Source organism: Rhinoraja longicauda, chromosome 29, assembly GCF_053455715.1.
Source record: "Rhinoraja longicauda isolate Sanriku21f chromosome 29, sRhiLon1.1, whole genome shotgun sequence".
NCBI classification, from domain to species: Eukaryota; Metazoa; Chordata; class Chondrichthyes; order Rajiformes; family Arhynchobatidae; genus Rhinoraja; species Rhinoraja longicauda.
The window spans coordinates 9,867,946-9,881,645 of NC_135981.1; the positions used below are offsets into that span (position 1 = coordinate 9,867,946).

General features: G+C 37.7%; 1 protein-coding gene across 1 annotated transcript in view; it reads left to right on the top strand.

Moving 5' to 3' along the window:
- Positions 1-13,700, top strand: part of LOC144607527 (unconventional myosin-Id-like) — a 296,615-nt gene that overhangs the window by 189,834 nt on the left and 93,081 nt on the right. The gene's annotated exons all lie outside the window — the stretch shown is intronic.

The following is a 13,700-nucleotide window of genomic DNA, read 5'->3' on the forward strand; positions in this document are numbered from 1 at the left end:
CAATTACATCTATGGTTTGAAATCTGCACACACTGATTTAAAATGATCATTTTTAAGTGCAATACTCTGGGCTGAGTATTGCCATGTATGCACCACTTCTATGAAATATTGAGAATTGCAGAGTACTTATCAGAAATTGAAAGTAAAAATGAAAAGACAGAAAGAACAAATACGTATTTATTTATTTCCAAAGCTTTTAAGATATACCAAAGCACGTCAGGGCCAATTAATTATTTCTAATTGCAGTCAATTTTATGTAGAGAATCATTTCACCCCATGAGGTTCCACAAACAAATAAATAATCTGTTCATCTGTATCACTAATGTTATGTGGAGGTCAAATATCGATCAGCAGTCTGTCAGTAAAGAACAGTCTGAAGAACAGTGACTTTCACCTTCTTGATTGAGCAAATAGAACGTTTTAACATTTCACTTGAAAGTAAAGTGAATTCCAGCGAACCTTTAACTCAAATTATTTGTTTAATGACTGAGCTGGGCTTATAGCTGTGCATCAGTCTTTGTAGCCTGAATGGGTGGGAATGAGTTACTGTAGTATGAAGTGCATGCAATCCATTTATTGTGAAATTGTTTAAATGCAAAGCTATTTTAAAATAAATGAAGGGAAATAAGTGTGCTCATGAATCCTGTTCATAAATGACTCTGCTAATGAGTTTTTTACTAATTTGATTGTTAGTAGGTTATTTTTCTGGGACTCGAGGCCCTTTTTCCACTGCCACGCACTGATGTATGAAATGGTAATAATTGGATTTTGCATTTGTAATTGTAGAATTGTTGTAATTCTTGTATTCAATAATCATAGAAAGGAAGTCACTCAGACAGGTTATGTTTAAAGAGGTCCAGTAAACATACATAGAAAATTGCAAAAAAAATAAAGATCCTCTTGAGAGGCATGTGCTGGAAAAACTGCAAGGGAACTGGATGTTTTGCAAGTGGGGTTTTAAAGAGAGTGAAGATAAAGGGTTGAAAAATAAATTTTGAGCAAAACATTCCAAAACCCCAGGAGATATCAAAACATCTGCGCAAGAGATTACCTGGACTACATTGCAATTACCTTTAACCCCAATAACACTGTACCCATTCTTCACTTGAACTGCCAAACTGTAGGGGATGCACATTCTAAATGATAAGCAAAAAAAAGACTGGGTAAAACAATTTAAGGGTCCTTTTTAAGTCATTCTGTGCAGTAATGTTCCACGCATTTCACGAAGTTCAAATGTGCTGAACAACATTTTTAATGTCCTGGGAATATTCTTCAGTCAATCAATAAAAGTATATCTTTATTCTGATAGCATAAAATATTAATAAAGGTTTTAAATAATTTTTGGCACACATCATAATTGTGGATACTCCAAAAGATACAATGAAGCACTAATTGAACACTAATGTCATTATCGTCAAATGTTAACCAACAGCACCTTGCTCTCAATAAGAACTTGGGTTTCCATTTATTCTTTGCTCTCTCACATTCTATCACATTCACCGTGGTCCCTTCTTCTTTGTCCTGTACTGTCCTCTTGCTGATTCCATTTTGTATTCTTGCCTTCATGCTTGTTTTTCTCAATGCAATTTCTAAATTATGTCTTGATCTTATCCATATCATTCTGAGTGGCATGTTTCATTTTTCAGCGATATGACTTCTCTACTTTCATAGGCCAAGAAGTACCATTTAATGCTTTTTGTTTTTTTCCATACTTCCAAATTTTTGGTAGATTCATCAAGTTTTTCTCTAACCTTGAATTTATTTTCCATATCTCTATTACTGTGAGTAGCCACGAGCAATTGTTCTATGCTAATATACCACTGTTCCCTCAAAGATCTAAGCCCCAGCATATCCCTGGAATTTTCTTATGATAGGGTACTCATTCTCAACTTATGGTTCCTTACAAACATTTTTAAAATCACTACTTCCTTCTTATAATCCTTACTGCAGTGAAATTAAGATTCCTTACAATATCCCATTATAATTTACTTTTCCGCAGATACTTAATAGAATGTTTCGACTTTTCTCCATTCAGTCTTCTGAGTTTAGCAACTAAAGCCTCTAGATTCAACTTGTTGCTTTCAGTCTTTCAGTCCAACCATTTTTGATAAATGATTTGACTGATCAATAAATGACTATTTCTAAGTTTCTCAAATTACTTTTACATTAAACGCAACCAATAATTACAATGGATCTGACCAAAAATCTCCCCATATCTTTGAAAGCTCACCTATTTGCATAATTGTTACATTCTGTGTACCCTGACATAAATCAGATTTTACGTAAATTGGAATCGCCAAACCCATCCCCTGCCCGAAATAGCTCGCTGAGAGTATTTATTAACTGCTTCAACGGTATTCAACTATGTCGGGTGAGCACTTACTGTGATATCCATTCTTCTGGGTAAGCACTGACCCCATTGCCAGCTTGTTTCTGATGTAGACTTGAGAGATCATACAGAGTTGTAGAAATTACAAACTGCCTTGATTGCACCAGAGACCGAGTAGAGAATTGTTTATGTAAGTGCAAGTTTGTATAAGTCACCGATTGCAGAAGTCAGGGGGTGTCGGGTATATACTCTCTCATAGGGAGAATGTCTCAAAAATGAGTAAGCAGGACATTATTTGTAAGAAATTCATAATTTTCTATTGGCGTCTATCACAACATTTCATTAAAACATGATAGATAATTGAAAATAATTCGATGATCACTTTAATAAAGTCAGTCCATTTTTGGAAGATTCAAAGGTAAAATGTTTTTTAAGATAAGACTGTGGCCAATAATGCTGTCTGGTTTCATTGATTCTCAGAAGTTGCAATTTAATATCTGATGACTTCATCAACTTTGCATTAAATTTGGGGAGAATGCAATCTTCTAAAAGTAATTGAGGTTAGGTTTAGTGACCTGGATCCAGTTTTTGATATTACTTTTCCTCAATCCCGGTTTATGTTAAGGTCATCAATTCTACTTGAACACTATTGTTGTTGGCAAAGCAGATTAAAGAGAATCCCCAAGTAATCTCTGACATCAAGTCATGCTGCAATTATGATATGAAAGGTTAAATATCCTAAATATATCGCCGAGAAAATATTATTTTAAACGTAGATTGCATTTTTGTTTTCAAATGAATGAAATTATTGTGCCATTACTCAAGAGCTTATAACAAAGATTTTGAATAACCCATGGACTAGATCTTCCTGGTCTGGTGAACCTACCCACAGTCTCCCTAAACTTGTAGATGATCTACCTTGCTGGCCAAAATCATTCCATTCTCCACTGAAAGTGGTCTGAACATTTGGAGGGTTTGCAGTAGTATGATAAAGATGCGCCTTCTCTGAAATGACCTCTAGGCGAAGCCCAATGCCTCCTTTTCCACATCCCCTGCTTTGCTTGGCTACATGTGGAGTCCCCACACCCACAGACCAATCACAGATAAATCCTGATACCAGTGTTCCTCATAACCAATCTCCTGGCCAGCATTCACAATGCTGGCTTCTTCCTCTCCGGCTCCTGATGCTGATGACCAACCTTCCTCAACACACCATTGACTTTAGATAGCCTCCACTCTGCAATGCCTCACTCAGCCCAATTCCTTGACACCCACTCACATGCACGGTTCAAATGGCCAATGCTAGACCAGGCTTGTGGATAACCTCTGAATAATGGCTTGGAGAACGATATTAGATCATCTTTATGGTCCATGGGAATTTCAAGGCCAGGTTTCTTACTTGGATGAATCAAACTTTGGATCTTATTGGAAGAGGTTAGAAAAGAACCCGAAAGCACATTATCAGAATCATACATCCTGCATCAAATACTGCTACTTTGGAGTCGAGTAATCTGGATTTATGGAAATGAGAAAATTTGTGTTTCCTTTCAAAACTCAGACATGGCACTGGTTTAGCAGAGAGAAGTAAGCTGTTACTTTCTAAGATGACCAATAAGTTGTTGAATTGTTATAAAAGGCCATTTGTTTTAACAGCAAGATCAGGGATATAAATCTGTTGGACACTGGAGGCTAATAATTTGACACTTGAACTAAAGAAAATGTCTTCTTGTTTGCATTCCTTTTGCATTTGTTGGCTTATTCTGTTGGAATTGTGAACTTTGTGATGAAGAAAAGACTGTATTTAATGGCATTGGCCTACTGACAAATAAATCCCCTGATAGAATGCTAAAATGTGTTCAAATAAATACACATTAATAAAACAACATAGTGGCCACACAAAGTTCAAATCTAAGGCTGCACATACCTGCAAAATGTGGGAAGCCAAAATGTTTGTCTGCCTTATCCTGAGGGCAAACAAATTGCAGCATTTTCTTCCTTTGACATCAAGTTCAACATTCATCAGTTACAGGCAAGATGCCCTTAAATAAGTTCATTGGGACAAAACAAAATTGCCAAATAGGTACAATGAAAGAAAATCAAATAACTGCAGATGCTGGAAATCTGAAATGAAAATGGAAATGCTGGAAACACTCAATGGTTAGGCAATATCCATGTGAAGAGAAAACATTAACATTTCAGATCAAAGACCCTTTAAATAGGCATAGAAGTTGGTAATGGAACTGGATGAGAGAAGTATTGCTATGAAAGTTGTTGGAATCGTTACACGCTGTTTCTGCATATCTGTTTTTACCCAACCACTCTTTGATCATCCATAATGATGTGGCTTCTATGACTCACTGGACAAGACAACCACAAAGATCGAAAACTCTTCGAAAGCAGTTCCTTCATTTATCGGTCTTCTGTGGTCAACCCCTTACCCTGAGGAGATACCCTCCATTCTAATTTTCCTACACCGGGAGGAATAAACTATGTTTATTTACTGTGTTTCACCCCTTAGACTCTTCTATGAGATTACCTATCATTCTTCTAAGTTCTTCAATCTTCCCTTATATGGTATTCATCACATTAGCTGCACAAATAGCAGTGCACCCATCCTTTTTTTCGGTACTCCATACTTTTCAAGAAGCTTGTTCTAATTTTTGTGGGTATACGTTGTTGAAGAATAATGATGACAGGTTACTGTATAAAGAACTCCCCTTTGCCACTGGAACATTGGATTTAGGGTAAATGAGCCATATCTGCCAAACAGCATTCACAGTAATGAGGCTACCACAGGAAAAACCCAGCATGTGTTTTCAGCAGATAATCTAATCTTTCTAATTATCCCAGGGAAAGCTTTTCTTGTTTTAAGTGTTATTTTGGTGCAATGTGCTGGGTTTCTGCAGATTTGTAATGATCAGTAATGAAATCAACCAACATTTTTCTTTCTAAGCCACTGCAAGGAGTAATATTGCAGGAAGGAAGCACAGTTGCCGATTCAAAAATGTGTCTGTTGTATTCTAATATTTTTTACATTTGTGCTTTTTTTGTTGTTTGTTGAAGGCCTGTATTCTTGACCCATTTTAACCTTGAGCAAACTTGCTTTAATTTAAACACCCCTGAATACTGTAAAACTCACATCAGTTCATGCTTCCCTCCTACAGCATTTAAAAGCATTTGTCAGAGAGGGCCAGACTTCATTAGTCATCTCTTCTAATCTTATCCCTAGCATAACTACTATCCCTTGTGAACTTGTTCTTTCTGTCATCCTTGTGCTCTGATATATTTTCCTTTTTTTCTCAACCATGGTTACCCCTTCAGAGTAAATGGGAATCTCAACTGTAATTGATCAATCTCTATTTCTGCTCTAATTCCACGCAGAACAAAGATAGTTTCCCTTATCCTCCCCTTCCACCCCACCAGACGCCACTTTCAACAGATTGCCTTCCGTAAATTTTCAATGTGAAAGCATCACCATTTCTTCCCACTGTCCATCTGAAGTAATAATTTACTTACCACTTCCAATTTAATAAACTTCATTCATAGAGTCACAAAGTCATACAGCATGGAAACAGGCCTTTCGGCCCAACTTTCCCACACCAACCAACATGTGCTTACTCAGAAGATGAGATGCTTTCCCTTAAATTTACACAGAACATTGCTAGTCGTACCTACCTGTATTTGGCTCATTTCCCTCTAAACCTATTCTATCCATATATGAGAATCTATTTGTTTCTCTTGATGAGCCACCTGTGCACTGGGGAAGCCAAACACTTTTAGGGTTACCATCATGCATTCCTGTCACGGTTCCTGTCACTTTAATTCTCCATCCCACTTGTACACAAAACATTCTATCTTTGGCCTCCCATGCTATTTCCAGCAATGTTCTGTGTAAATTTAAGGGAAAGCATCTCATCTTCTGAGTAAGCACATTATAGCTGACTGGACTCAAATAAATTCAACAACTTCAGATGACGTTCTGCAGACCTACTGTTGGTTATTCACCAACCCACTTCCTTTCAGCTGTTTCCTTTTGTATTTTCACCCCTCATGCTTTCTCTGGAATTTAAAACTTTTATCTCTAGGTTTTCCCAATTCTGACCAAAGTTTATCAACCTGAAATGCTAAATCTGTTTCTCACTCCACAGATGCTGTTTATTTAAAGCAGTTTGCCTTATTTCTAGCAGTATTTTGTTTCTAAATAACTATGTATTAAATGGATGGCTTCTACAGATCAATAAATCTTTTTTGCAATAAAGCACATTTGTATAATTTAGATTTTTTTTTAAGTTATGTAAATTGTTCAAAAAATATGTAATCATCTCTTACTAAATTATCTTGAACCAAAGGAGATTTAATGATAGGTTAGTTGTTAAACAAGATGCCCCTTTTCTGGGATGTGTGGAAAAAGTTCTTCTACAACAGGCTCAACAGCAGGTACCTGCTGTGAACTTAGTTGAAGGGAAATGGCGCACAATCACAAACAAACAGGAAAGTAGAAGAAAATGGTCCTAAATAAGGGAAGTGCTCACATAAACAGTTTTTTAAGGAAAGCCTTTCTTTGTATTTCTCTTTCCCACAAACTACTTCATTGAGCATTGAACTTCTGCTTTAACCTGCAGCTGGCAAACATTTTTATACCCTGTACTTTGCAGCTCTTGTAAATCAACATCGTCAGCAACATTTTCTGTTCCGTAAATAGAAATTAAATTCACACTTGTATTTATGAAGGGACCAACTGAAGAATGTGTCTTTATTGACCACAATTAAACTGCGATTAAAGCAACTCTAAGAATTCTCAAGGTGCTTGATCATCCAGGACAGTGCATTTTGCTTCATTTGCACCCTTTGCACCTCTTCAAGCATTAACTTCCTCCCATTGCCCTGCAGCTGCAGTCTGCAGAGCCGCAACTTGTGAAATGTTTTCAGCAGTGTTTCCTTCATCTGTGAATTCTCTTAACCTGTAATAATAAGAGAGTAGGCATAAAGTAACATTCAGTGCCTGCATTGCCTTCAGGTTCCAGATTCCATACTAATCGAAGAGTATTTCAGGAACAAGCCCTTCGGCCCACTGCATCTATGCTGAACATGATGCCAAGTTAAACAAATCTCATCTGCCTGCATTCGATCCACGTCCCTCCAACCCTGCATATTCATGTGCCTACTAAAAGCTTCTAAAACAGCACTATCAAGTCTGCTTTCACCACCACACCTCAGTGCTTTCCAGGTACCCACCATTTTTTGTTTAAGAAAATCTTTCCCTGCAGGTCTTCTTTAAACTTTGCCCTTCTGACCATAGATCTATGGCCTCTGGTATTTGACATTTCCATCCTGGGAAAACTGATCTGGTTGCCCATCTTACCAATGCCTCTCATAATTTCATATACTTATTATCAGCCTCTGACGCTTCAGAGAAAACAACCCAAGTTTGCCCAACTTTTCCTGATAGCTAATACCCACTATTCCAGGTAGCATTCTGGTAAACCTCCTCTGCACCCTTTCCAAGGTCTCCATCTCCTACCAGTAATGGGATGACCAGAACTGAATGCAGAACTCCAAATGTGGCCAAACCAAAGTATTAAAATAACTGCAACATTACGTTTGTGACTCTCATAGGCTGTTGTCTGACCAATTAGGCAAGCATACCATGTGCCTTCTTTACCACTCTGTCTACCTGGGTGTTGCCACATTCAGGGAGCTATGGACTTGAACCCCAAGATCCCACTCTACATCAATGCTATTAAGGGTCTTGCCATCCACTATATACTTTCCCCTTACATTCGGCTTCCCAAATTGTAATACTTCACACTTCTCAGAACCACCTAACATTTCTCGGTCCCAATCTGTAACTGATCCATATCCTGCTGTATCCTCTGCCAACCTTCTTCACTATGCACAACTCCACCAATCTTTGTGTTGCCTGCAAACTTACTAACTAATCCTCCTCAACAACGGGTCCATTACAAAGGGGTTGCTAAGTTGTGATAAGCAATGAAGTATTATTGAAAATGGCAGCACACATTCCCTGGAGGAATTAGACATAAGCAGAAAGTGCTTGTCTTGTCAATTATATCAATAAGTGCATAGAAAATGGGAAATGGCCTTGAAAGTTAAGACCCATGCTGAAACCAGTGGCAGTGTGGGGTGTTCAATCTGGCAGCAATTTCTGATATTATAGTTTATGTATCAGTCACGTTCATTGAAAATATTTCATGCCAATTTCTAACCTCTGTGAAGCAAATTATGTGAATTGGTGGGTGGATCATTTTATGAGTAGTGATTTTTAAGAAGGAAGCATTGTTTTATTGCTTGCATCCAACATGGAGTTACATTTCATTATTGCTTAACAAATTTGCAAATGCAAAACTCATTAAATACTCACCCATAGGATATGAACTAAAGTCACAGTAACTGTTGTAATCCATCCCTTCTTAAATAGCTGATCTCGTCCTCCAGGCCACTAGTAGCACATGCTCCCTGAAACACCCAGCACTGAGATTCGTGCAGTCTGCCATTGTTGTTGGCTTCTCTAGAAGAAGATTGATTTGTAATCTAAGTAAGCTGGAGCTGTTTGTATGAAATGAGTCAAAAACTGTTCCAAATCTTTGTTGCATACATTACAGACTTCAGGCATATGCGGAGAATAGATAATGGCTTCATAAAAGATGTAATAAATCTATGTGGAGAAGGAAGTGAAGTCTACAAGGGATGTAGAACCAAGCTTAGTAAATCTCTTGGAGAGATTTCCATTTGGCATCATGATGGGTCCTTTAAAGCAAATATTTACTTAAAGGGAATTATTCTTGAGCAACTGTCCATTTTCTATTACGATTGAGGTCTGGCTTTGAAGTCTGTACTTAGATTCCTCATCCCGTTACAATGGCGCCACGGTTTGTACATTAACACATATACTTTAATATCGAATTGCTATTCCTCCTAATATAGGGTATGTATTAGATACAGACAGAATAAGGGAGTTGTACCAATTTTTCTCTCTCCTTCACAATCTCCACAATAAATGATCTAATTGTTGTCATTTTGCTGTTTGTGAGGGCTTTACATCATATAAATTGACTGTCACATTACCTTCATTTAAAAATTATTACAGGGCAGACGACAGAGTATTTGGTTGGCTGTTGAGTAATATTGAACAACCTGAGGTCAAGAAAAACACCTTGTACATGTAATTTTAGCCGTTTGGTGGCCTGGAGAATTCAATGAATAGGGTGAAGAGGATTCCATGAACCACGCAGCACTTGGAACATGGTATGTAGAGGGTCTATACCAGGAAATACCTTGAGAATAAAGTTACCAAATTCTGTTCGACAACCTCAGTTGGGGGAGAAAAGGTGTTGATTTTGAACAGTGGGTTATTGTGCTAAATCCAGTGTTCCAGCATAAAACATGATGTTGTAGACAAGTGAAGTTGGATGGTGCAACAAACATGATGGTGCAAAGGAAACTAGATATGACCAGATTCTCAAAACTGGAATACTTTATATTAGGTAGCAGTATTACTTATAAAAGGAAAGTATTTTTACACCTCATCGATGATAGTGGCTTATAATATATCAAAACCATTGTTTAACTGTTCATTTTCACCGCATAGTTAATTTATTATTGCTAAAATAAATGAAGCTGGCACTGAGTCTGCTACTCAAATTAAATAAACATATTTATTAATCATTGTTGTAAACATTTTCAGAAATTAATAGTAGAAATTATTTAAATGATAGCTACGTTGCACCTCAATGCAAAAATATTGGCAGGCTCACGCCTCTACGGCCTGTTAAATCAATCTTAACAGACCCTGCTGACTTATTACCTGGCTGACTTATCTTTCAAGCTTGGGCTGTGTCCCCCGTTCAGTGCAATGTTTAATTTCTAGTGTTATGCACATACATATTGTTGATGCTTCGGTTTGACATAATGCCATTTTCCCTTCACTCCCTCCAGAAGTAAATATTCAGCTTGGCATGATTGCAGTGCCAGCAAGGCCTGCAGCAACAAAGCATAGGATTTGTTGCCATAGAAACAATATTAGCATCTGAATGATGCCATGTCAGAAAAATCAAGCTGGTGACTTAATGTGTACTACTTGGGACCTACAATCTCACAATATTTACATTTTTTGTCTTCTCGGTTTCTTCCCAATGTCCCCTGTTATTCCAACTGCCTCCTTCATTGTAGGCCTACATTTCTTACAAAGATCCAGATCTGTGGGTACTGAGCATGCTTTGGTACTTCATCCTAATGGTCTTTTATAATTTATGAGACCATGCAATAGGTGGTGTTAGGCTATTCACCATGGTACACATCATAGCCGATTTTTATCATGCGCTCACTGAACTAATTTGAGCAGGAACTTGTCGTTTTCAAACAGTGGGAAGATATTTAGAAATGCATTTCAATTTGAATCCACAGTAGTAAATTCTAGAAGGAAAATTGAAATAATACTTAAAGACTACAATTGTAATTAATTGGGAGAATTGTGTTATCAAAGTATAACTTAACTATTAACTGATAGCCAAAATAAAAGAATACACAGTTTGACAGTTTTGCAAATGATGTTGACTACAAAAAATAAGGAGATAATACATGAACAAGATATTTGTTAAAATGGACCGTGGGAAATCCTACATTGAAGACTGGGCGGTATGGTGGCATAGCAATAGAGCTACTGCCTTACAGCGCCAGAGACCCAGGTTCAATCTTGACTACGGATGCTGTCTGTATGGAGTTTGTACGTTCTCCCCGTGACCTGCGTGGGTTTCCTCACACACTCCAAAGACGTATAGGTTTGCTGGTTAATTGGCTTGGTATAAATGTAAATTATCCCTGGTGTGTGTAGGGTGGTGCGAGTGTGCAGGAATTGCTGGTCAGTGTAGACTCGGTGAGCCAAGGAACCTGTTTCCACACTGTATCTCTAAACTAAACATAAGCTAAGTGCAAATAATTTCACCAATATTGCGATATTATTGAGCTAACGAGAGAGTTGAAAACTTAAACGTTATCAATGGAGGAATGTTCATTACCATTGGACAAATAACAAAGGGGCATGTAAGCCAAAGTTAGTGCTGGAAACCTAAAGGTGATTTTTGGAAGAGCAATTGATGAAATAACAGAAGCATAAACTTTGAAGCAGGATTTGATCATTGGCCTGGAGTTTCATGAACGTTATACACTTATTCATAAAATATTCATTAGAACGTGACTGAACCTGAATTAATCACAGCATTCTACAGAATTAAAACCAAATTAGAAAGCACTTGGGAACTGTTAATATACTGGGAAGAAGCATTGAGGAATAAATAACCCTGGAGCAGAAGCACCATGAATTGAAAATGTTCCTACTCTGTTGAATTTTTCTGATATTGAAGATAGTTCACCACTGTAGTATTTTATTCCAAGCTTTTTTTTTAGAATTGTGCTGCACAGTAGTTCAGATTATACACTGTGGTCCTTACATATCTGTTGCTTGATAGTTAATACCATCCACTGAAAATACGTTGAATAAATATAAAGATGTAAGAGACTTTTGAATGAGCAATTTCTACATGAAATCTGGAAAAAAACAGCTAGACAGACTTAAGCTTTCCTATCTTCTTAATATCCAGATTAATATGTCTCTGTTCCATTCAGTGGTAGACCTTGTTTCAGAAGATTGATCACAGAGCATAACTACAGATACTGGCATTGTAACTTGCAATGTAGTAACTTAAGAAAGAAAATTTGGATGTAAAAAAATTGCTGAGCATTGCTCAAATCTGAACTTTTCCCAAAATTATTGGTGATTTTTGAATATTCCAGTGGAATTTACATGACATTGCTGTGTCCCAAACATTATGGTGCCCTGAAATGGGGGGATTATGTATAAACACTGCTGTAATTTCTACATAGATTTTAGTAAAGCGGTTGATAAAGTCCCGCATGGTAGGCGAATCAGGAAGATTAAGATGCACGAGATTAACAGTGATTTGGTCGTATGGATTCAGAACTGGCCTTCACTCCAGTGAATTTGGAGGATTTTGTGGAAATGGCATTGGGGAGATATCGCATGCCTTGAGTTTCCATCTCAGAACATAATGGAGGACACGGACCTTTGTCTTGCTGATGTTGAATGTGAGGCTCTTTCTCTCATATGATGTCCTGGAACTCAGCCTCTGAGCATATATAAAATCAAACATTTTCCGAGTATCACAACTCAACCACTGAGATTTGGGGAACCTTGGTTCTGTGAATGGCCATGGTAGATTGAGCAATTTTCCATTAGCTCCAATCCCATGAGAAGTTTGTTGGAAATGAACATCAAAGTTGCAATAAGAAAGTTCCTGAAAAATGTTGAGGAATGACACAGCCTTGTATGACACTGGTCATACAGAGACATGCGGTCTTCACTGAGATTGGTTCCATGGTATACCCATTGTATACTCTGTTAGTTTATGGCTTTCTTATAAGAGGAAGATACAATTTTAAGGAGAGCGAAATTTGGATGGAGTTAAAGACTTTAATGAGTTTGAAGAAAGCCATGTTTTGTAGCTGGCAGTGCTTTCCTGGCATTTATCTTGCAATTGTGAAGATCATTGAACATCGTCCCTGTGTGAATGGAATCCATGCTACGATTCAGGGAGTAGCTCTTCAGCCTCTGGGTGGAGGCAGTTGAAGAGGACCCTGGAAATGACTTTGCATTATTCAGCTTTTTTTGTTTACCACAAACATTTTTTTTTTGAAGAAATGAATGACAACAGATTCATGTCTGGTAATCCGATGGGAGTGGGAGCTCCCGGCAGCTAAGATTGCCAAAACTAAGTGGCTGAATTGTAAGGATTAGTAAAACCACCAGTGATTGCTGAATTTCAGTTCCGATGCTCATAGATTTTCAGCCTGCCGTGTGGGCTAGGTCACCGGGAATGCAGAAATGACATTTTAGATTGCAAAGTTAATTAGGAATTTAACAGGTACAGTGAGAGATCTGTGAAGTTTTTGCTCTGCAGAGAGATCTGATTATATATTTGCAGGAAGTGTGAGTGTTGCCTGGCATTTCAGCCATGGTGCTGATATTTTTCTTCCCTTTTTTGAAGCCACTCATTTGTGCACGGTTATTGTTCCGTGTGCAAGGACCTGCTCAGCCAAGTACTTGTCAATTAATGAGTTGTGACTGTAATTTCTCGCTCATTTTTTAGTCATAGAAGGCATCATAACCAATCCAAACCTTAGTCCTCATTCTCTATTCCCCACAGATAGTTTCCAGTGTGTGTATGAGGTCATTGAGTGGTCTTACTGTGTTAAATACAAATTGTTATCACCTAGCTGACAAACCTGAGCAGAAAACAAGCCTTTTTTTCCGCTTAGCCTTAGGCTACTGAGATTA